General features: G+C 35.6%; 1 pseudogene; it reads left to right on the plus strand.

Moving 5' to 3' along the window:
- Positions 1 to 21,186: 21,186 nt before the first annotated feature.
- The window catches only part of LOC140877560 (uncharacterized), a 32,188-nt pseudogene continuing 26,510 nt past the window's right edge, over positions 21,187 to 26,864 (plus strand).

The raw sequence follows: 26,864 nt of genomic DNA on the forward strand, positions 1-26,864 counted from the left end.
ATCATTAGGTCAAGGCAGAACACCAACGACCTGGAGGATTGCTTCACAGTTTATCCATTCCTGAGTGGAAATGAGAGTTGATCATAATGGACTTCGTGACCCATTTACCTATAAGCTCGAGTAATTGTGATGTTATCTGGGTTGTGGTGGACCTACTCACCAAGTCAGCACATTTCATTCCTTATAACTGGGACTATAGTTTTGACAGGATGGCACGTTTGTACATCCAGGATATTTTTCGATTGCACGGAGTGCCTGTGAGCATTGTCAGTGATCGATACCCCAGGTTTACTTCCAGGTTTTGGGGGAGTCTTCAGCGCGCTATGGGTACTACTCTCAGCTTGAGTACAGCTTATCACCCAGAGACTGATGGGCAGTCAGAGCACACGATTCGTACTCTTGAATACATGTTACGAGCATGTTCTATGGATTTTGGTCTAGCTTGGCAAGATCAATTGTCATTGATTGAGTTTGCGTACAACAACAGTTACCATCGCAGTATTGGGATGGCTCCGTTTGAGGCATTGTACGGGCGACAGTGTCGTACTCCACTGTTCTGGAAGGAAGTGGGGGAGCAAGAGGTTGAGGGACCAGAGTTAGTCCAGCAGGCTGTTGATATTGTTGGACAGATCAAGAAGAAAATTAAGATTACGCAAGATCGATCGGCTAGCTATGCGAATATCAAGCGCAGACCCTTGCAGTTTGAGGTCGGTGAGAAAGTATTCCTGAAAGTCTCACCATTTCGCAGGATTTTGAGATTCGGTCTCAAAGGTAAGCTATCTCCTAGGTTCATTGGTCCATTTGAAATACTGGAAAGTGTTTAAGATCTGGCTTACAGGTTGGCGTTACCACCGTATTTGTCAAGTATCCATGACGTGTTTCATGTTTCACTGTTACGACGGTATGTGGAAGATGAGTCTCATATTTTACAACCGTCTGAAGTACAGTTGGATACGGATTTGACATATGTAGAGAGACCTTTGTGTGTCATAGGTCATAAGGATAAGATATTAGGCAACAAAACAATTCCTCTTGTTCTAGTTCAGTGGCAGCGCCGAGGCACTGAGGAGGCCACTTGGGAACTTGAGAGTCGTATGCATACAGATTATCCAGAGTTGTTTTAATTGTTGTATTTTCTGATAGAAACTTGTAAAATGAATCAGTTTGAATAAAATATGTTTATTTAGTATTTACTGCATTCAGTACTTAAGATTGTTCGAGCACAAAATATTTTAAGTAGGGGGAGAATGTAGTAGCCCTGTTCAATTTTACAAGATTATGTGATTTTAAACATGTTAGAAAATGACATATAATTTTAAAATTGTCAAAACATGTTCAATGATTCCTTATTTGCTGAAATTAAGTGGAAAATCAGATCCGGAACGTCCAAAAATGGTAGGGTAAGTCCCGGGGGTCCAAAAATGGTAAAAAAAAAAGGGTGTTCACTTCGGAGCCACCGTTGTGCAGATCGGAGTTGCCGGTACGAACGGAAGTTCCGATGCATCAATGGAGCTTCCGATGTACTGTCTGAAGAAGTGGCGATTTGAATTGTACACGTAGCTGCATGCAACACATCGGAGCTTCCGATGGCACATCGGAGCTTCCGATCTCAACCAGTTGCAGCCTGGATTCCATGCACAAATCGGAGCTTCCGATTGTTCTCTATAAATAGTGGCGGAAATGGCTCATTTTGAATGTCCAAAATCCTCTCCTTAACCCATTTTAGTTCGTTTTACGAGCTTTTGGGTACTATTATTTTAAGAGTTGGAGTAGGTATTAGTTTTTTTTAGCGGACAGTGTCCGCAGTAGCAGCCAGGTGGCGGAGCTCTGGCGAGGCGTCCAGGGGTCGTAGCTAGGCTATGCCCAGGCTCTGGGGCATGCGTCATCAGCGGGCTGACGACGGACGAAGGTATGGCTTTGGTTCCCTATAAAAAATAGGGAGTAGGCTATAGTTTAATTAAGGCTTTTAGAGCCTAGTAGGTGATGTTTGGCATGCTAGGTAATGCATGAGTTATTTATGTTGTAGTGATGCATGGTAGGCTTGAACCTAGAGGGAAAGCTTCTAGAATCTGACTTAGTAAGGTACGGAAGTATTTATTCGAGATATCCATATGAGTATGCATGCTTTATGTGTTTGCATGGATTATATGATTGAATTTTTTATATGACTTTATATATATAGCATGTCACGACTGTATGTTGCATACAATAGCATATTGAGCCTTTACCTTAGAGGTATTCTGTAGTAGGGGTGCTCACCCTACGAGTTTGTGGATGGTTGAATACGTAAGTCCGTGTCAGGTCACCTTTATGGTTGGACACATATACTAGTATCAGGTCACCATTATCCACTGGGTATATGAGCCACCTCCTAAGGCGACGGCGCAGCGTGCTATATACCCTGGGCCCGGTCTATGAGCTTGTTTCTTGACCTGAGAGTCTTGGTACCTAGTTCACTTTCATACATGCATACATAACACCGTATACTCATACTCTCGTACTGAGCTTATCATGCTCACGTCTCGTACTTTGTTGTATCTGGACACCCTATTCCATGGGGAAGTTCTGCGGCTGGATGAGGCGGGTGGTTCCAGGAGAGCTTAGGCAGTGGATGGCCAGCAAGGTTTTGTCTAGACTTTTGTTTCTGTTGTATTTGGGTTAATACATTGGTTTATTCGATATGGTTGTAAACAATATCTTAATTGTTGTTTAAGATTTCCGCTGTTATTTCTGATGATTTATTTGTTTAAGTTAAATGCATGTTTAAGCTTCTGATTAGTAGGTGATCACGGTGCGGGTCACTACAAAAAGCGTTTTTTTATTTTTTTATAATTTTAATTATATTAAATTAATTAATACAATAAATAACATATAAACCTAAATATTTTAAAATAAATACATAAATTTTTAAGTTATAAAAAATGTAAGTCTCAAAATAACAAATTATCTAGAGTAAAATGTTTGCGTTAGATCAGATTTCATCTCTTAGTCGCAAAAAAAGGAAATGTACAAAACAAATTTAATTTTGATGTATTTAAATGTTTTTTTAAAAAATATATATATTATTAAATATTTATCATTTAAAATAAAATTCAAAATTTAAAAATATTAAATAAAATTTTAATTTTAATTAAATATTTTTTAAAAAATATATTTTTTTTTCACGCTTTTTTCGAGTTTTTTCACGCTTTTTTGCGCTTAATATGGTCAACTAAGGGGTTGATCGTTTTTTCACGCTTTTGTCCAAAGCAAAACTTTTTGCTCACGCTTCACGCTTAAGCGGCGCTTTTTCGCATTTTTTAGAACACTATTATGACTGCATACTACAATATTTATTATATAGATGATCGAGAAAATTATTTTAAAAATATAATATAATCATATTCATATCCCTTTCATTCTTGAATTTTTTGTGATAAAAAAATTTGATGGCATAAGAAATCATTATCTACCTGTTTGCACATAAAAATTGGCAAATTTTGTGTGTTGCGAGCGTACCAGGCACAAATGTGCCAAAAATGAAATAAATATGAAAATATTATCTAACTTCTAAAAATCAAGCGAAATGTGAGTCCCGGTTTTGTTTTCGGTCTCAATTCCACCGGTTAAATGTCAAAGAACACTAAAAAATCATTAATAGCAATTGAAATTTCAACACTGCTACTAAAAATTTGAAAATGACAAGTGTTTGCAATAAAACAAAATAAAAGATGTTGCTAGAAAGCTCGAGGAACTACGAAATATAACTGAAAATATGTAATGGAAATCTAGAAAAATACAAAAACAATGATGAAATTTTGAAAATGTGCAGAAATATGCTGAAAAATTCGAGCTTTTGGAGCATGGAATTGTTGGACTGTTGGTTGTGTATTTTGTTCTGCATGAATGCCCCTTTTATATGATGGCTCCAGAGTCAGTTCCTCAACTGCTCACCTTCATTAGTCCATTACTTGCAGCACTAACAGCCCACTAACATCTCTACTAACTCTTAACTACTTTGACTTGGTATTCCACTCTCTCTTTCTCAGCTTGGTTCCTCGAGTGTCGAAGGTTCTCCGAGTGCCCAACTTCACCATCCCACTACTAATAACTGTTTTGACTTGGTCTTCTCCTCTTTCTCTGCTTGGTTCCTCGAGAGTCGATCCGGTTTCTTGAGTGCTCAACTGCACCATCCCACTACTTGCATTGTGGGTCTTGGAAGTTGTTGACCAATTCTTTGCAGTTCATGTAACTTTATTAGGCTTTAATTCATAGAGACCTATCATTAAAATTTTTAATTGATTAAATGATAAATTGATGACACAAAATAATTTATGGGTCAAACAAATGCCCCCCGCAGGCTTTTGGCTCAACGGGCCAATATGTCTGGATATAATACCACGCATTGAGCTGAGTTTCCTGCAAGATTTTGTTCCAACCGACCAATATGCTCGAGAAAACATGTTCCTTGATTTTGAAATGTTGTTCCTTTGCTGGTAAGTATCGCTTTGTGGCCCTCGGACCATGGTTCCTACTCATATATATGAGCAGTTTTTTGATGTCACATTTCCACAATGATATAAAATGTTCCTTGGCCCGTGGGCCATGGTTTCTCCAGTATGCGAGTAGTTCCTCGACCTTAGGATTTTGGCTCCTCCAGGACATAATGGGTTCATCGGCCCTCGAGTGGTTCTTTGATACACTTTGTACTTACTTTTGTACCTGTACAAAAAGTGTGTGATAACCAAAGGTTGAGGGAGATATGGTGTTCCCCAGGCATTCATAGAATTGTGTTATCGATTGATGGTTCCCTGTAACCCTACAGAACACTTTTGGTCAATGACAAAAAATTTTGAAAAACTGGAATCTTACTATTATACTTCATATTTTGGGGATTTCTTTTGCACACTTTCTCTTATCTCTTGGATGGTGAAGTGTATCGATCAGCATCATTCTCTTGATTGAGATTTACCAAGAGGCGTGTATCGCCTGCTGGGGAACCTCCACTGGATCCTCCACATTCTTGGGGTTTATGACTTTCCTCAGCAGTTTTCTTCGGGTTAACTGTCTGTTCCTGAGATATGGTGACTTTAGGAACAAATTCTTCACTAGATTTGATTTTGATCATCTCACCTCGCAAGAATGCCCATGGCCGAAATCACAAGCCTATGTGCCTCCTCCAGACGTTTCTTGGTGTTCAACATTATTTCCATCATCTCCAATTTCTCAGTGTTGATGGAATCGAGATGAACTGAACAGATCCTCGCACTTTTTGATCCATAATGTTCTGGTGGTTCCTCGGACTCTTCTTTCTGTGCAAAAAAATCGTCACCACCTTCGTTAGTGATTCCTTTGGTCTTTGACGACATTGGTCCCACTGAGCATGCCAAAATTATGTTTGCACATAAAAATGGCAAATTTTGTGTGTTGCGAGCGTGACAAGCACAAATGTGCCAAAAATGAAATAAATATGAAAATATTATCTAAATTCTAATAATCAAGCAAAATGCGAGTCCCGATTTCGTCGTTGGTCTCAATTTCACCGGTTAAATGTCAAAGAACACTAAAAAATCATTAATAGCAATTGAAACTTCAACACTGCTACTAAAAATTTGAAAATGACAAGTGTTTGGCCGAAAACAAAATAAAAGATGTTGCTGGAAAGCTTGAGGAACTACGAAATATGACTGAAAATATGTACTGGAAATCTAGAAAAATAAAAGAATAATGATGAAATTTTGAAAATGTGCAGAAATATGCTGAAGAATTCGAGCTTTTGGAGCCTGGAATTGTTGAATTGTTGGTTGTGTCTTGTGTTCTGCATGAATGCCCCTTTTATATGCTGGTTCCCGAGTTAGTTTCTCAACTGCTCACCTCCATTAGCCCACTACTTGTAGCACTAACAGCCCCACTAACAGCTCTATTAACTTTTAACTGCTTTGACTTGGTCTTTCCCTCTCTCTTTCTCAGCTTGGTTTCTCGAGTGCCGAAGGTTCCCCGAGTGTCGAACTTCACCATCACACTACTTATAACTGTTTTGACTTGGTCTTCTCTTCTTTCTCTGCTTGGTTCCTCGAAAGTCGATCCGGCTCCCCAAGTGCTCAACTGCACCATCCCACTACTTGCATTGTGGGTATTGGAAGTTGTTAATCAATTCTTTGCAGTTCCTATAACCTTATTGGGCTTTAATTCATCGAGACCTATCATTAAAATTTTTAATTGATTAAATGATAAATTAATGGCACAAATTAATTTATCGGTCAAACACTACCTTATCTTTGATAATTAGAAAATATATATAATTTGTTATAATATATTTTCTTAAATAAATTAATAACATTCCCTGACTATGATCAGAGAACCAAGTATTAATTGGCTCCATGGAATTTATTAACCCAATGCGTTGGTGTAATTATTTTTCGAATATTGGTACTATTAATGAATAAGTTTTACCGTACTACATAGTATATATCAAACCTGGCTAATTCCAAATTTCCCATGTTCTGCAACTCGAATCAGTATAATAAAGTTTATGAAATAATTAATATGGGATGCATGAAATATATTCTTCATGTTTAAAAAATGCATATATGGTAATATATATGAGGTTTTACTTTCTCAATATCCTTGATTGTGTTGAATGTTGATCTCAAATTAATGAGATTCTTATTTTACTGGTAAATAAAAATTAAATTAAAAAAAACTTGAATGAAGCTTTTTATTTAGCAAAGTCATATTTATTTGATTATAATTAACCACACAAAGTAAAGGTTATACAAATGAAAGAAAATCAATAATAATTAGTTCATTAAATTACATTAAAAAATAAAAGTGTGATAAGCTTAATTCATAATAAAAAACTAGTACTCGGATGCACACAACTTCTACTGTACATTTTTTTTTTACTGAAAATAATAATCTCTTCTATATTATTAACTTTGAAGCTTACATAGAAACTACATTTGGTAGGTTATGTCATACCATTTTTTATCTTCAAAATACCCTTACCCATAACTATCATAATTCTTTTTAAATAAAATAAATAATCAAAAATTAATAACAAATATCTTCTATATTATTAAGTTTGAGGCCTACATAATAACTACTTTTGGTAGGTTATATCATACAATTTGTAATTGTCTCCAAAATACCCTTACCCATAACTATCATAATTCTTTTTAAATAAAATAAATAATCAAAAATTAATAAAAAAACATAACATTAAATCTAAAATTTCTAAATTCTTATTATATTTCATATAAAGTTTGTTATACACGAAAAAAATTTAATTTATATGCACGCATCTTGTGCATAAATTTACTAGCAATAATAATAAATAATAAAATAAAAAATAATTTTTTTGTAAATAAATATCCCTAAAAAGGACAAAACAATATAGTGAAAATGACATTTTCGATAATAAGTAGTTATCAATGGACAAATAAAATGACATTTTGGTAATTAAATATATATTAAAGAACAAAATAAAAAAGAGTTGGGCATACCACTATATCAATCCTTCAACTTTAATAGAATAGAACGATAGAATGATATTAAGATAGAATGATTATAAATATGATTTTGTGAACAAATTAGAGTGTCTTGTGATAAAATGTGAATTGCGACAGGATTTCCCGGTAAATATTTAATTTTATATATAAATATATATATATATATATATATATATATATCTACTTGTCATGTAAACAATAATTTTAAATAAAAATATAGTTTATTTATACAAATTGACCTTTTTTTTCCACGGATTTTTTTAATGCTACGTACACTTGAAATATTTCTTGTACCCTTGTATCGACACCGAAAAGAATAAACATATAATCACCTTTTTGCAAGACAAATACGTTAATGGCTACACCAACACTCCTAGCAATGTTTTGGAAACTTTTAGATGCTAGCAGGGAATATTCTTCCTTTCATATAAAATGATGTTAATTGTCAATCACTCTCTAAATCACTTTACAATTTATTTATAAATACCTACCCACTTAAAACTTAATTTTTACTTCATGAAAAGAGAAAATTTTGTTTAAAAATACTCATTCTATCCTTCTCTATTAACATCCTCATCAACCACTAAACCAAAATACTAAAAAAAAAAAAAGTATGAGAGAATGAAAACTAAAAACAAAACCAATCCAAATAGTATTTATATAAAAATTCAAATAAAAATAAAAGAGCATAAACCTTATCATATACATGCTTATATCGATACAGGAGCAAGTATGTGTTTAGCAAGTAAACATATACTTTCAAGTCATTATTGGAATAAATATTACCAAAGATTAAAGGTTCGAATAGGATATGGATCAATAATCATGCTCGATACAATAGCAGAAAAATTAAAAATCGAAATTGAGGAAACAAAATTTATAATACCAATAATATATCAAATAGAATCAGGAATGAATATTATAATAGGAAATAACTTCTTAAGAAAATATCTTCCTTTCACACAATTTGAAGATCATATAACTTTAAACAAAGGATCATCAATGATTTACATTCCTAAAACACGAACAGCATTTCGTGTAGGAAATGAAGGATTTATAAAAAATTTCCACAAACGGAATACAAATCCAATAGAATTAAAAATAGAAAATATTCTAGCAATTAATCCTGAAAAAGAGATCATGAAGAAATTTCATGATATTTGTTCTGAAAATCCTCAGGACAAAATTAAGAAAAGAAAACAATTTATTGCTTCAATAAAACTTAAAGATCCAATATTACAATCCGCGAAGCACCTAGAAGATGCAACATGGATGATGTAAAAATATTTGAGAAAGAAGTTCAAAAATTACTCAAACTCAAGATAATCATTCCAAGTAAGAGTCCTCACTCTTCACCAGCTTTTTTATGTCAGCAAAAAAAAAAAACTGACAAGAAAAGAATGATAATTGATTATCGGAAAATGAATAGTGCAACAATTATGGATGGATATTACATCCCAAACAAAAATGATTCATTATCTTATATAGGAGGAATGCAATATTTCTCCAGTTTAGATTGTAAATCAGGATTCTGGAAAATTCAGCTAGACCCATAAATCCAATTACTTACAGCATTCAGTTGTCCAAAAGGACAATACCATTTGATAGTATTACCTTTCGAACTAAAACAAGCACCAAGTATTTTTCAAAGATACATGGATGAATTAACATCCTCATCAACCACTAACCAAAATATAAAAAAAAAAGTATGAAAGAATGAAAACTAAAAACAAAACAATAAACTTTGTTGTGACAAAATGAAATTCACAGTAAAAGAATATGGTTGTAAAACAAACATGTCACACAAACATTTAAAAAGACAGAAACAAAATAAATCTAATAAACCTTATAAATCTTTTAATAGAAAATTTATTCCCTATAAGAAAAAAAAATTTAAAAAGAATTTCTTCAGAAAACCTTATAGACGAAAATTTTATAAAAAATTTGATAATAAAAAACCACCTAGCCCAAAAGATAAAGGAAAGAGTTGCACATATTGGTTGTGTAATGAAGAAGGTCATTATGCAAATGAATGTCTAAAACGAAATGAAAAGAAAAACAAAGTTAAACTTTTAGAAGGATTATACATTCTTGGATTTTATCCCGTTGAAACAATTGAATGTTCATCAGAAGATGAAAATATTTATTACTTTGATGAATCAAGTGGATCAGATTCTGAATCAGACTCCACACTTGATAATTACGAAATTAATAATGCTTAAAGATAAGACAAGATCATTTTCAAAAAAAAACATATCTAGGTAATAAACTCAAACTTTTGTTTGGCTTGGGTACCTATTTCCAAGTTTCCCATAAAATGATTCATTTTTTTAAATAAATATTTCTAATACTTATTTACATTTTCTCGAGTAGTTTATTTTATATTCCTTCCTTAAAATTTCTGAATCCAAGCTTAATTACGTTGAATATTTTGTTTGATGTTATTTAATATATACCTGAATATGTCGCTTCCTCAAGATTCCCGCAATCAGAAAAGTTGGGAAAATTTACTCGCAACAACTCTCAAAGTCTTATGTCGTTTACTGTGAAAAATACAAAAGATTTAGTTGATCATGCTATAGCAAGATATATTTTTAATGTGACACGCACGTATCATTGGATTAATTAAAAAAAATTATAATTTTGATCTTTTGTGTTTTCTTTATTACGATTTTGATTTTTTATATTGTCAAATTTCAATTTTGATCAAATATTTTCATTTTTTTGAAGGTATGATATCTTCATTTTAGTTGTTCTATGTGCAAAATTTCAGTTTTGCTCCAATATATTTTATTTTAGTTATGTACATGTGTAATTAGCTCTTTGAAATTTTGAAATAAAATGATCCTCACTATTATATATTTCTGAAAACCATTTTAATTTATTTAAGTAAATTATTTTATAATCATCTATTACTATTTAATAAAGCAAGAGGGTGATATAGTAAACTTTTTGATATTTTTATGTGAACCTTTTGGTATTTTATGTGAACTTCCAAAAATAACCATATCCAATAAATAATAAATACACTATTTAGAAATTTCAATTTATTTTCACACATGTTTCCCACTATTCATACTTTACTTTTGACATATTTTAATTTCAAAATTCAAAAATTAACTCTCACATATATTACATGCTTGAGATTGGTTTCTTAATTTTTTTTTAAAAAAATTAACAACTTTTATCATAATTTATTTTTTAATATGATAATTTGATAAACATACGCATTGAGTGTGTGTAAGGCGCTAGTTTATAAAAATTTATGAATCCAATCTTTATTACGTTGATAATTTTGTTTTATGTTCATTAATATATACCTGAACACGTCGCTTCGACGAGATTCACGCGGAAAAACGTTGAGAAAACTTAGCTTACTCGCAACTACTCTCGAAGTCATATGTCATTCACTCTGAAAATTACAAAAGAGATAGTTTATGCTGCAACAGGGTGCATAAATTTCATGTAACCGGGGTTATAAAAAAACTTAATTAAGTCTCGCGCTTAAGCTTGACACTTCCCTAAAATGCCTCACTTTAGCCAAAAAAGGGGAAAATGTCATAATTAAATTGACCACATAAACACGTTTAATTACGCTTAAGTGTGACATTTTTAAAAGAAAAATCGATGGATAACGTTGTGACCCCATTCCAGAATCGCCAACTAATCAATACTTAAGCATGCAATAAAAATTTTAAAGAATAAAAATCAATAAAACCAGCGAAAACTAAAATGATACAACTAAAAACCACGGTGGAATAGAACCAGTACTGAAATCAAGTGTAGCCAAATGTTATACAATCCTATCAAATAATAGTACTTAAAATCGACTAATAGAAACCTAATACGGTACAAATCCAACTTTGCTTCAGTTCAACGACCGCTACCTCCCTGTCCGTCCAACCTAAGCCCTGCCCCATATAATGGGGTGTCCAGAACCAAAAATCAAGAACATGAGCTAATAACACTCTATACGAAAGTATGAGTATACATATTTTATGAATGTGAATGAAAATGAAAGGGTACTGGAAACATATCACAGTAAAACACTATTGCTCAAACAAACGGCCATGGTATATAGCACGCGAGACCGTCGCATCAGGAGGTACTTTCATACCATAATAATAAGTGGATAAAAGTAATCGGACTCGAATCCACGGAATCTATCCACAATAACTCGGGGCTGAGCAACCCTCTACTAGTAATATCAAGGTATAAGTTCAACATGATAATGTGTGTAGTAGTAATAATCGTGGCATAATAAATGCACATAAGTCATGCCAAATAAATTATGCAAACATAGAACATACATACTCAACCAGGATATCTCGGATAGTACATCCGCACCTCTATTAAGCCACTCAAGCAACATTGCAACACTGACTCTTTAGTCCAAGTCTATGAGCAGATAATCATCATATCACTTACTGTCTACTACAAGACATCTCCTACACACCTTGTACTAACCCAGTGACCAGCCTTAACCCCAAAAGCTCACGAGACCATCCCCTACTCCTAAAAACTTGGACAACCCCCCTTTAACACGTAAAATTTCTTCACCGACCACTCGGCGCTAAATAGCCCTTAACTTGACCAACCCTTAACCGAAACAACTCAAACCTGAACCGAAACAAACCTCACATCCTAGGATCGACCTGGGACCAGCCCACAACCACCCCTAGCGACCAGAACCATCCACCTGAACCGAGGAGCCACAGACACATCGCATAGGCACAAAAATCTGCACACACGCACAAGAGCAAAACACCTGCTTGCACCCCTTAACCTCAACCGACCAAAGACCAGCCCCTACACACACACCATGGACCCTCCCTAGGACCAGCCCTAGCCCCCGGAACAGCCCATGGTTCGACCAGCCCATTCCAAGACCCAAACTAACCCAACGACACTAACAACCAACAAACAAAATGTATCTCTTGCAACTCCTATTTTTCCAGCCCCTATAATAACCACAACCAACATCAAAACACCAATAAAACACAATAGAATCATGCTCAAACTCATAACTAGGGCATCCCTTAATCCATGTAATGCAATCATTCAAAAAAATGCATAAACAATCCAACATGAAGACTATAAAATTTTCTAACACCAGGCAACCTTCAAGGATAAAAAAATGACTCATTTTAACACCCAAAACACACAACAAATCACAAAAATTGAGCATGCCCCTACTGGAAGTTTGAAATTGCTCAAACCCTTGTCCAAACTTACAAAACTCACAAATACAAGGTAAGAACAACACATACAACATAATAGATTCACTTGGTGGCCAAAAAACTAATTTATACTTGCCTCGAATCAAAGAAAAAGAGTAAGAACAAGCTGGGAACGAGATGGAGGAGCTTACTACACGTTGGCCTAGATTTTTCGGTCGGCTTGGTGGTCTTGGGCGGGGGCTGGACGGTGAAGGGAAGAGGTGGCCGTGAGTTGGGGAAGAAGGGTGAGGCGGCTAGGGTTGGGATAAAAGGGTCTCTCCCTTTTTTTGTTTGAATAATAGTGTGTGTAGATACAAGTGTGTGTATAGGTGTAAGTATATATGTGGGTAGGTGTAGTTGTTATTTTTTTAAAAATACTACTAAAGTTGCTACTTGGGCTAGTGACAACTACTACACCTCACACACTAAAATTATTAAAAATCAATTTCATTGAAGTTGCAAGTTGGAAGAATTTAAATAATTTCTATAAGGATTTAAAAATACTAATTTTGGAAGGAAATTAAATAAACTATACAATTTTTTTTAAAATAAACAAGACTACTCGAAAATCCTAAAAATGAAGTTTTACCTACTTTCCACGACTCTTAAGGATTTAAATAAATTATGATGTTCGAAAATCCTTAAAATAATCATTTAATAAATTTCTCTAGTTTACTACATAAAACTCAAAAATAAATTATAACTCGCGACTCGGCTTCCGCCCGTCGGCCATTAAATAACGGAAACTCAAGAATTCTTTAAAAATTCATACTTAAACTTTTTGATGTCACAACGATAAATAAAATATTTAAATAATAAATGGAGCGGAATAAAAATCTTTAAAACCAGTTGGACACTTAAAAGCATTTAAATAAATAAGCTATAAATTTATAATAATTTAAATAACTAACCGATAAACTCAAGTCATTTTAAATAAATAAACTGGATAATTAAATTCATTTAAATAAGCAAGCTTAAACTTTTAAAATCATTAAAAAAATAAGTTTTTTTTAAAAGACGCCTGTTGTGGCGGGGGGTTAGGTGGACCCCTACCCATTTATTAGATAAAAAATAGAAAACAAGAGAGGGGGACTAGGCCAAGACCTCTCTTATGAGTTACAAGAGCACAAAAAAGAAATATAAACATAGAACCAAAAGCCAATACAAAAAGTCTAGCTACTGCGAATATAAGGCAGACCCGATCTGTCAAGTCTGCAAATCCCTCACATCTGCGCTTGGATATCCTTAGGCCATATAATAACTGAACCATTGACCAATCCCATATTAGCCAATTTGTTCGCCGCAACATTCGCTTCCCTATAGATATGTGACTTCCTCACCACTGAAGAGCTAATACTCCATTGAATTTGAGTTAAAATTCCAATGAATTCCCAGCACGTACAATCCGCATCGATAATGGATAGGGGCACCATCGAATCCACTTCAAGCCATAAAGGAAAAATATTGTACAACTGACAAATTTGAAGCCCCTTTAGAATTTCCAAGAGTTTGGCCCTTGTGTTTGTCCCAAGCCCAATCGAATCACGGTAATCAAGGATTGGCATCCCTGTATGGTCTCTAACAATCCCACCAATCCCCGATTCTCCTCCACCTTTGGAACATCCATCGGAATTTAATTTAAACTGCCCAGGAACAGGCGAAATCCACATGAGAACTCTAACAGAAAAAGTTCGAGTGGTGTTGTACGTGAGACCCAACGAACCAGCCACATGCTCAAAACCCCGCCAATGACCAGCCTTCAAAATCCCAACCCGACCAATAGAAACAATAAATTCTTGAATTTGCTTGATAATTCTGGTCGTATGGATGCGAACACCCCTATGCTTATGATCATTCCTCGCCTTTTAGAGGAACCAAATAATCAGAAATGGGATTATTTCTTTTTGCATGTCCATCTTTCCGCCACTCCTCTGCCACCTTCCAATTATCAAAAATTCGGCAGTGATGAACACAAAAAATACGAGCAAAGTAGTTCCAGACCGCCTGAGCAGGAAAACTAAAAAAAAATCGATGGCCAAAAGATTCCTGAACTTGGTAGCATTGACACACTGAAGCTAAGGAAATACCTCGAGACATAAGGATATCATCTACATGAAGTCTTTTATAGAACCATCTCTAGCAAAAGATAGAAATCAATGGTCTCAAGAGCTTGGACCAGCAACCTTTGTACCAGGAAACCTCCGTCTGCCTGTTACAAACCAATTCCCAGACAGATTTGACAGAAAATCTCCCATTATTAAAATTTTTCCAGATAGCACAATCTTTTGCTGCGCGATGAATTGGAACTTCCATAACACGGAATGAAACATCCTGAGGAAGCACAAGAGATCAAGAATCCAATTCCTGCCTTCCAAAAACCAACTGACTAATCTGTTTAACTGACTCTAGATAGGAACTAAAGAAGATAATGGACCATCCGGGAACCAATTATCAAACTAAAAGCTAATATCCCCATCACCGATTCTCCACCCAATTTCCAATTCAGCACAATTTCTTATCTTAATCATCCTACGCCAAGATGCAAAAATGTTTTGTATAATGCGCACTGCTGCCGAAGGATCTGTTATGCAATATTTCATATGTAAAAACTGACTCCATAACGGTTTCTCAGTCCCGAACCTAACCCAAAGTTTAATGGAAAAGACAGTAACTGTATCTTTAAGTCTGCGAATGCCCAGACCACCTTCAAAAATCGAATGACAAATCTTATCCCAAGAAACCTGTAGCAAACCTACCCGGATCCACCACTTAACCAGAGTAATTAGCGCATGCAATAAATAATTAAAGCACAAAGAGAGGATAGTTTAAATACAACAAATCTAATCGGAAGAATACTCCCGACGCCACATTGACCTTTTTACTTTACTTTAATAGGGGAGTTGGATGTCTCCCAGTCGCACACTACACGTCTAATGTTGGCAAGTGAGCCAGGGCATCCCCCGACTGACATTACATGTCTAAGTCACAATAAACTCTCCTCATTCATTAACATTATCTTATTTTTTTAACCTTTTCACATTTAACTTTTCATCTTTCCATCTTTTCATAATTTATACTTCGGGACTAAATCAAAAATAATTTGAAGTCAACTCACGCGAAGGATAAGGGCGTTGAATGAATGCAATGACACGGTCCACAAAGGATAATGTAAACTTTGAATTAATGGATGAATGATGTTTAAGTATCCACCCTTAGGCTTAAGGACCTTTCTAGCATCACTTAGACTTATACCCAAAAAGGGTCAACCCGAGCGTTTGGCCCGTACGGCCCATAACCTAGCCCATTCGTATCCAAAAGACCTCCCGTTCAAACCGACACCTCAAACACATCTTATATCACTCCTAGAATCAGTATTTACCCTTTTATGACAACCTGAACATCCCGATCAAATTAGTTTCCCGGACAGCCCATAACTTTCTGAAAAAATCTGCTCATGACACTTCAACTTAAACCATCCCTTTCCTACTTGATTCTTATCCGAAATAAGCCCAAATTGAACCGACACGACCCTAACATCACAAACCATCAGAAAACTCAGAGTATCTACTGTCCAGACCTCAAGAAGGTCACAAAAAGATCCCATTTCCTAGAAGCGAGCCGCATAGACTAGAAAATTCTGTTTTGGCTCTCCTATTACTAAGGCTTCCCAAACCCCTTCCTCATGGCCTACCATACCAAGAATCTATCCAAAAACCCTCCAAGACTCTCTAAATGACCAGCAAGATCCCTTGAGCTAGTAACTTGCCCGGTGCTAGCTCAAGTCAAATGTTTAACCTTACACTATCACCCGGCATCCACAAACACTACAAACCAACACACCATCTAAAATCCTCCAAGTCCAACACACTTTCAAGGTCACCTTTACATCCTAATAACACATCATGGGCAGCCCCTCAACCCCCTCATACATTTCATCAAAATTTTGATTTCAAACGCCCAAATTTCAACCGAATTTGCAACTTTTCGACATATAACTTTAAGAAAATAAAGTTACATGATACGTGGCTCAATTCCCATCAAATAAACATGCAATGGGTCGAGCCTAACCCATTAAGGCTACTGAATTTTCATCAATTCACCAACACATTTCAATTTATGCAAGATTTTCAACCCATTTCAATCCATAAAGCATTCTAGTAACAAAGCATGTAAATTTTCAAAATTCACACCTACACCTACTGAAATTTTGTCATAAAATCATCCCGTATGAACAAAAGTAATTGCAAAATTTGAAATTAAAGAGAAGGAAACAAGAAAACATATATTCCATGCTTGGGTTTCAATAGAGGAGCAAAAATCTTGCCTAGTTTCGTTTGTGCACAAGAAGGAGAAATAGAACCTGCTGGATGGCCATTTTGCAGCAGTTATGACCTGAAGGTGGCGGCTCCGGGACGTGGTGGAGGTGGAGGTCGGTCGACGGGGGCCGGAAATTCAAAGAAGAAGAAGAGCCGATGGTGAGGGAGAAGAAAGAAGAGGGTGGCGGCCACTTAAGAATTTTTGGACTAGGGTTTGAATATATGAGGTGTATTTTTAGTTTTGATGTATTAATGTGTATATGTATATGTGTATTGTATGTAAAGGTAGGTGTGTGAGTGTGAGAAAAATTTAAAAGTGCTATTTTACTTGTAAAGGTGCTAGTCCAAGTTTTACAAATTTAGCTTCTTCAATTTTTGCACCTACTTTAATTTATAAGTTTAAAAGTCCTAAAATTAAATTTAAAAAAATTAATTTTTACTAGTTCGAGTTCGGAAAGGCTAATTTTAAGAAATATTGAAAATTATGTTCAAGAATGCACTTACGCGATTTTTGGCACCCAGAAATTTTAAAAATGAAAATCCCTTTTTATTTTCCTCAACTCTCATAAATTTTAGCTCTCAAAATTAAAATTTAAGGTTTTATCGCCAAGTCCACCATCACCGTGTGCCAAAGCCAGAAGTCGTCGAATTCAAGAATTTCAAGAGTAATTAACTTAATAATTAAAAAAATAGACATTTGAAGGAATTGAAACAATAACTTAGAAATTAAAATCAACACTATAAATATTTTGATGTCACAACAATAAGTAAAATATTTAAATAATAAACATAACGATTAAAATAATTTAAATAAACTAAATGATTGTTTAAAAGTCATTTAAATAAATTAAATGATTGTTTAAAAGTCATTTAAATAAATACGTAAGCAGAATAAAAACCTTTAAAATGAATTGGACAGTTAAAAATATTTAAATAAATAATCTAGACATTTAAAATGATTTAAAATAACTAACCGCTAAACATAAGTTATTTAAAATAAATAAGTTGGACAATCAACAATATTTAAATAAATAAGCTAAACAGTTAAAATTATTTAAATAACTATTTAATAAGCTTAAGTCATTTTAAATAATTAAACGGAACAGTTAAGATCATTTAAATGAATAAACTAAACAATTAAAATCATTTAAATATGCAAGCTTAAACCTTTAAAATATTTAAAAAATTAAGTTGCATAATAAAATCATTTGCATAAATAAATAAATTTAAATAATTAAAAGCATTAATTAAATAGTTGGTACAATAAAATCATTTGAATAAATAATTAATCATTAAATAAATAATTAACATTTTATTAAGACATAATTCAAATTAAAGAATTTAAATCAATTAAACTTAATTCAAATAAATAATTTAGATTCATTAAACTTAAAAATAATAATCGTAATATTGATTTAATTTAATGCATGAGATTTAGTAGATTGGATTTTTAGGTGCTACAGATTTTCATTTCAGATTTTGATTGGAGTTTATCAATTCAAGTTTTCAAGAGTTTGAGTTGTTGAGAATTTCGATCGAGGTTGGTTAGGTTATTTGTTTTAGAATGTCGAGTTTGATCGAATCAAGTTGTTATGAGTTGATTTAGTTATACCATTTCAGGGATTTGAGCCTTTCCAGAATTTAGAAGATTCAAAGGTATGATCAGACAATGAAAAGAATTGAGATTGAATCCTCAATACGGTTATGAGATTTCTCGAGCCCTTAAAACCACACACTTACTTGCTTATATATTATTTGTTTAATTGATTTGATTCATGAGATTTGATATAATAACATGAGTGTATGTTCACTGATTATTGCTCGATGATTATCGATATTTATGTTCATGTTATATATATGAACCGAATATATGATATGAGATGAGATGATCATTTTGAGCAGAGATTTTGATATATATATATTGAGTTGCATCATCTCATTCATATTGAGCCAGATTTTTATTCAGATTTGATGGCAGAGTTGCCTTTGTGGTAGCGGACGTTTGGGTCTATGCTTGAGTTACATGGGATGCAGAGCAGCTCGTATGGCCAAAATACTCTATATAGTTGCGCCAAAGTCTGGGGTTGAGAAGCCCAACACCCACCCCGATTGGGAGAGTAGTTGGTAGTGTTGTGTTTCTTTTCCCTTGGGATCTCTATAGCCGAGACTCAGATTGAGCCAGAGTTTTAATAGCCCACTTATTCTTGAGCATGCATTTCATTGAGCATTATCCATGCGAGATTATTTATGGATTTAGATTATTGTTGTTGAAATGCTTAAATGCTTATGTGTTTGTCATTCATACTGAGTTTATTCTCACCGGTTTTCTGGCTGTTGCTTTGTCTTGTGTGTGTGCATTGCGACAGGTGGTTCAGGGTTGAGCTATAGAGGACAATGAGGGCTATGGGATTGAGAGTAGAAGTGGAGCTTCGGGTTTAGCAGTCAAGTTGTCGAACTTGTTTTTGAAAATGTTGAACATTTGTATTGTCGAACATTTTGTATCTTTATCTCATTTTTATGGTGTTTGAATTCCTTTTGATTGTAGGATGTGACCATGTATCGAGAATGGCGCTATTCCAGCTTTTGATGTTTAAAAATAAAAAAGAAGAAAACAGCAGGCTGTTCAAAGCAAGAGCGTAGATGCGCTATCTGAGGCGCGCAGATAGCGTAGCTGCGCGCCTTCTACGAAGCATGAGCGCAGCTGCGCTATCTGAGAAGCGCAGTTGCGCTTTTTTTGCGAGGCCCAAGCGCATCTGAGCTTCCCCCTGCGAAGCGTGAGCACGACCGCGCTGCCCCATCTTTAAAAAAAAATTTATCCCGATTTGTTTCTTATCGTGTTGTAGATCGAACCCGGGGTCCCACAACTTTGATGATTTGAGGAGTCGACTCACTACCGCGTCTGTTCTTGTGTTACCATCAAGACCTGGAGGCTATGTAGTTTACACTGATGCATCTCTTCAAGGGTTGGGCTGTGTGTTGACACAGAATGGACATGTGATTGCCTATGCTTCCAGACAGTTGAAGACCCACGAAGGAAAATACCCAATGCTCGATCTAGAGCTTGCAGCGAACGTATTTTCACCGAAGATTTGACGTCATTATCTGTATGGCGAGCGCTTCGAGATCTTTTCGGACCACAAGAGTTTTAAAAATTTGTTCACTCAGGCAGAATTGAACATGCGGCAGCATGGTTGGATGGATCTTCTTAAGGACTATGATTGTAGTAGCCCAGTCTCATTTTTCAAAACTAAATTTATTAAAAATGATTAAAGAAATAAGGGCTTAAAAATATAATTTTGAAAATTTGGTCTCTAGTTTCAAAACACTCTCTTTCAAGTTCAACTTCTAGTCACTAAGATCAAAAGGACTTCTCGGTATATCAAGTTTTTTCAAAACAACGCAGAATTTTGCACCTGGTTTTTATTTTAGCCCCATAAATTACTCGCAAACTTATCTATAACTAAAGATAGGATTCGGATTTCAATCCCCTCATCTATAGCACGGATGGAGTATCAACCCCATTTTGTTCGCAAACTTAGCCATGAATTGATGATTAGGATTTTAATCCCTTTCCAGGCCCGGATGGAGTTAAAATTTTTTCTTTTCTGTTAATTTTGCAACTTTTTAGCTACTCAATGAATTCAATAGAATTGACTACATCATTTCAAAGCTCATATTATTCTACTCGGTTTAGAATATAAATCACCAAAGTTAAGAATCGAATTATCCAATCCACTCACAATGTCACAAAGCTTCTCTAATCACTAGGGTGCCAACAATCAAGGCATAGCGCAATTTTGTGAGAACTCAAGATACAATTCACCAACTTTAGATTCCAATTTCTATTTTTTTCCTCATTCTTCATCATATGCCATTTTTTTCCATAAAAATGCACTTTCCAAATCAGTCTATCAATTCAGGTTCATTTAACTTTTTCACTTCTAAAATCAACAACACAGACATGCAAGAAACTCATTTTCACAAAAATATTAACCCCCATAAATTAGATATGATCATTGTCCCCAATGATTGAAATCAATTAAGAGCAAGGGACTCATACCTCCGATACCGAGCGTCAGGACTCGAAATCCATATCATCATCATCATCTCCGCCATCATCGAAACAATAATCATCCAAAACTGTAGTGTGTGACCATAGCAATGGGGTCGGGTATGTTGGATCAAAAGGGCTGGTGGCTGGGAAGCACTGAGCCAGAACGACATGGAACTCATGCTCATATGTCTTGTGCTGCAGTGTCATCTCCCAATAGGACGTCAATCTTCCTTCCAAAGAATCAAATCGATCAAAGAAAGCTTGCTCTAAAGGCGGAGGCGGATGGTGCTCAGTAGCAGGTAGCAAGGATTGAGGCGGGGGCTATAATGGCTACTGAGGATGTGGTGGCGGCAGAGGGTGCTGCTCAATAGCGGCATGCTGTGCCACTGATAATCGTGTTTTGTTTGCATATTTTAATGTTATTTTGGTAGTAGTTTGAACGCATTTATTTTTTTTTGTTAATGTTTTATCTTAGTTTTGTTTTATTTATGCATTTAGCTACATAATCTACTCCCGTGTTTAATGTGTAGGAATTATCAAGTTTTAAGAAGAAATCGGATTTTTGCAAAGTTTCATGCACTCGATTGGATATACTTTTAGGATCGAGCGCGAAATCTGAAGATTCAACGCAGTAGGTAACACATTTTTCATGCGCTCGATTCAAGGAACTCACGCGATCGAGCGCGGCCGAGGAAATTCAAAACAGTGGGTTCGTAATTTTTCTTGCGCTCGATCCTGCGAACTCATGGGATCGAGCGCGCTAGTCTGTTCGGGGAAGATTTTGTAATTTTGGAAACTCTTTTATTTTGGACTCAAGTTTTTATTAGGCTTTTATTCCGTTTTTGGGAGAGGATTATCAGACTTTGACATCTCTCTAAGGCGGCTAGGTTTTGTTCTTACAATTCTCTCGCACGTTTTCTTCCTTTCTTTTGAATTTTTCTTGAGTTTTTGATAAATCGTTGTAGCTAAACTTTTATTCTTGGTTGAGGGAGACGAAACCTTGATATAATTTATTCATGAGATTTGTTTTTCAGTGTTTAATTATTATTGAGTATCAATAGTTGATCTGTTTTTTTGCATGTTTGTATGCAAAATTTTCGGATTGGCCATCATAGGATTTTTCTATGAAAACTACAGCTAAATTAGAATTCAAATCCGTAATTGTTTGAATTAACTAATTTTCAAAGCAACTACGTTTGATATTTTCTACTGTTGAATTTATTAATTTGTAGGAATAACTATTGACTAGATTAAATACATCCGCTGGTGCATGTGTTGTCTAGATTCGTCAGTTTTACTTGTTTGAATGCTACCTTAGATTTAAATCTAGATCGCTGGAATTCGGGTTAATTTATTGGTAAGGGTTAATTTAGAACGCTGGTGTCTAGTTAACTAAGATTAAGGTGAAACTTGAATTTGATTTCCAATGATGAATATTTGATATGATTAAATATTTTTAGGGAATCGATGATTGAATGAATAAATATCAAGGGTTTAGTCGACTGATACCAAGGCTTGTCTCTTATTGATCTTTCTAGTTTAATTTTCATTCTTGCATGCTAGTGATTATATTTATCTTTAATTGCTTAATTTTAAGTAGTTAATTTCAAAACTCAAAAATCCCCTTTAGTTTATTTAGAACATATTAAATTTACCTTTCCTCGTGGGAACGATCCTTACTCACACTACTACATATTCGTGGTTATCTGATTGAGTTGGGTAATTTGGGCGTGACACGACTTAGCGCTACCAAATTTTGGCGCCGTTGCCGGGGAATGGTGTTTAATTTATTGTGTTCTATTTCTTTTTGTTTTGTTTTGTTTAATCTCACTCTCCTCTCTTTTTTTTTGTTTCTAGTTCTCTCTCGTTCATGCTTTCAGGTGATTTTGCTGAAGAAGACTTTCTCTACGACTCGGAGATTGAAAGGACTTTGCACAGGCGAAGAAGAGAACTTCGTAGGCAACAACAAGAGGAAGCTGCTCGAGCCGCATTCCCAGAAGAAGAGATGGCTGTTAATGCAAATTTGAGTATTAGACAATTGGGCACTCCTGATCCCAACAACAACCCTTATGCATTACTTTTCCTACATTAGAAAATAATGCCACTTTTGAGCTTAAATCTGGGTTGATTCACTTATTACCTGCTTTTCATGGTCTTGCAGGTGAGGACCCGAATAAACACTTGATGAAATTCCATGTGGTTTGCACGAGTATGAAACCCCATGGGGTTTCAAAGGAGCAGATTCAGCTGAGAGTCTTTCCTTTCTCTTTGAAGAATGCTGCTAAGGATTGGCTATATTACTTACCCTCTGGTTCTATCACGACTTGGACTGAGATGAAAAGAATCTTTTTGGAAAAAAATTTTCCAGCCTCTAGAGCTGCGAACATCCGAAAGGAAATCTATGGAATAAAGCAATACTCAGGGGAATCACTGCATGGATACTGGGAGCGGTTTAAGAAGCTTTGTGCTAGCTGTCCGCAACACCAGATAAGTGAAAATCAATTAATTCAATTATTCTATGAAGGTTTGTTGCCTCATGACAGGAGTATGCTAGATGCAGCAAGTGGAGGCATTTTTATGGATAAAATGCCGGTACAAGCGAGGAATTTAATTGAGAATATGGCTGCCAATTCTCAACAATTTGGCACCATCAGGAATGAGCATGTGCCAAAGAAGAACATCGAGGTAAATGTATCTTCCCTTGAACAACAGTTAATTGAATTGAAATCTCTTGTGCCTCAAATGGCTGTAGGGAATGGACAAACGGCAAAGGCATGTGGGATTTGTGCTGCAGTGGGACATGCTACTGATATGTGTCCCACACTTCAAGAAGAACCGGTTGAACAGGTCAATGCTACTGGAGGATTTCCTGGAGCACCACAACAGAAATATGATCCCTATTTCAACACATACAATCTTGGTTGGAAGGATCATCCAAATCTGAGATATGGGAACCCTCAGGCGAACCAATCTGGGCCTCAAGAACCACCGCACAATCAAGCTTATAGGCCACCGTATCCTCAACAACAGCAATGTCCTCAGATTCCAAATCCAGGTGAGTTTCTTGAAAATATTGTTAAGGATCTTGCTACTAATACTGTAACTTTCCAACAGGAAACAAGAGCAAGTATCCAAAACTTGAATACCCAGATGGGACAGCTCGCCACCGCCATCAATAAGTTGGAAGCACAGCATTCCAATGCTTTACCATCTCAAAAAATTCCGAACCCAAGAGAAAACACAAGTGCAATCACTCTAAGGAATGGGAAGGAGTTGAAGATTAAGGAGAAAGAAGTTGAAGCAGTGCCCAAGGAGAAGCCACAAGAAGAACCGAAGGCGACTGATGGAGAAGAATCCAAGGAAGAAGCACTAAGAGGTAAGTTTCCTCCACTTTCTGAGTATAAGCCTGTTGCCCCTTTTCCCTTAGCACTTAAGGAGTCTAGAAAAGATGAAGGGATAAAGGATCTTTATGAGACTTTTCGTAGATGTGAGGTGAATATTCCGTTGCTAGATGCTATTAAGCAGGTACCTCAATACGCGAAGTTTTTGAAGGAATTATGCACAGCAAAGAGGAAACAAACATTGAAGGGCTGTCAAAAAATGGTGCTTGGTGAGAACGTATCTGTTGTGATCCAAAGAAAATTGCCCGCAAAATGCAAGGATCCAGGTATGTTTTCTATCCCATGCACTATAGGGAATGTTAGACTCGAGAAAACCATGTTAGATCTAGGAGCATCAATCATTGTTATGCCATATTCTATCTATGCGTCCTTGAAACTTCGTTCATTGAATAAAACTGGAATTGTTATTCAGTTAGCTGATAGGTCTAATGCACCCTAGGGGAATAGTGGAAGATGTGTTAGTGCAAGTAAATGACTTGGTATTTCCTGAAGATTTTTATGTGCTCGACATGGAAAACAGTAATCACAATACTCCTATTTTGCTAGGCAGACCATTCTTAAAAACTTCCATGACTAAAATTGATGTTCACAGTGGCACACTCAATATGGAATTTGATGGAGAAGTTGTGAAATTCAATATTTATGATGCCATGAAATTTCCTGACAGTGATGACTGTGTATTTTCTGTTGATATTGTGGATTACTTGGCACAAGATTATTATGAGCATGCAGGAAAAGATGAGCTTGAGGTGGCTATTGTTGCACCAATTCAGCAGGATGATGGAATTGAATTCAGCAAAGAAGCGAAAGAGATGGAGAAAATTCTGAAAAGTTCTCTTGAACTACCTCAGTCAGTTAATGTCTCTTATATATCACTACCAATCTCTAATACTCGGCGTCTTCCATCTGTTTTGCAGGCGCCAGTGGTTGAACTAAAGACGCTTCCCAAACATCTTAAGTATGTTTTCCTTGGAGAAGGAGAAACATTACCAGTCATCATATCCAATAGTTTGGAAGCCGACCAAGAGGAACAGTTAGTCAAAGTACTGCAAGAGCACAAGACTGCTATTCGATGGACCATAGTAGACATCAAGGGAATTAGCCCTTGTACATGCATGCACATGATTTTTATGGAGGAAGGAGCGAACCCTCACGTCAGCCGCAAAGAAAGTTGAACCCACCGATGATGGAGGTGGTGAAGGCTGAAATTTTGAAAATTCTTGAAGTTGGAGTCATCTACCCGTTCTCTAACAGTCAGTGGGTCAGTCCGGTCCAAGTGGTACCCAAGAAAACCGGAATTACTGTGGTGAAAAACAAGGATGATGAATTGGTTCCCACCCACATTCAAAACAGGTGGAGGGTTTGTATAGACTATAGGAAGTTAAATGCTGGAACCCGAAAGGACCACTTTCCTTTACCATTTATTGATCAAATGATTGAACGCTTAGCATGTCATCCTTATTATTATTTTTTTGATAAGTATTCTGGTTATTTTCAGATTGCTATTGCACCGAAAGATCAGGAAAAGACGACATTCACTTGCCCGTTTGGCACCTTTGCATTTTGACGGATGCCTTTTGGACTCTGCAATGCACCGGCCACTTTCCAACAGTGTATGGTTAGTATTTTTTCAGATTTCATTGAGCATATCTTAGAAATTTTTATGGATGATTTCACTGTCTATGGCGATTCATTCGAAAACTGTCTGTCTAACCTTGCTCTTGTCCTTAAGAGGTGTGTCGAAACCAACTTAGTCTTAAATTCTAAAAAATGTCACTTTATGGTTGGGAAAGGTGTTGTGTTGGGTCATGTCGTTTCATCTAAGGGAATAGAGGTAGACAAAGCTAAAATTGATATTATTCAGTCTCTCCCTTATCCCACATGTGTGCGGGAAGTGCGTTATTTTCTTGGCCATGCAGGTTTCTATAGAAGATACATTCAGGACTTCGCCAAGATCGCATCCCCCATGTGCAAATTGTTGCAAAAGGATGTTCCGTTTGAGTTTTATGAACCATGCAAAACATCTTTTGACAAACTCAAAGACTCATTGATATCTGCACCAATAATCCAACCACTGGACTGGAGCCAACCATTTGAGATCATGTGTGATGCCATCGACTATGCTATGGGCGCAGTTTTAGGCCAAAAAGTTGGGAAAGCATCGCATGCTATCTAATACGCTTCGCGTATCCTAAACGATGTCCAACGGAACTACTCCACCACTGAAAAGGAGCTCTTGGATGTAGTTTTTGCATTAGAAAAATTTCGCTCTTATTTACTTGGTGCTAAAGTCATTGTTTATTCTGATCACGCAGCTCTTCGTTTTCTGATGGCAAAGAAGGAGGAAAAACCAAGGCTAATAAGATGGATACTACTCCTGAGCG

Source organism: Henckelia pumila, chromosome 2, assembly GCF_033568475.1.
Source record: "Henckelia pumila isolate YLH828 chromosome 2, ASM3356847v2, whole genome shotgun sequence".
Lineage (NCBI taxonomy): Eukaryota > Viridiplantae > Streptophyta > Magnoliopsida > Lamiales > Gesneriaceae > Henckelia > Henckelia pumila.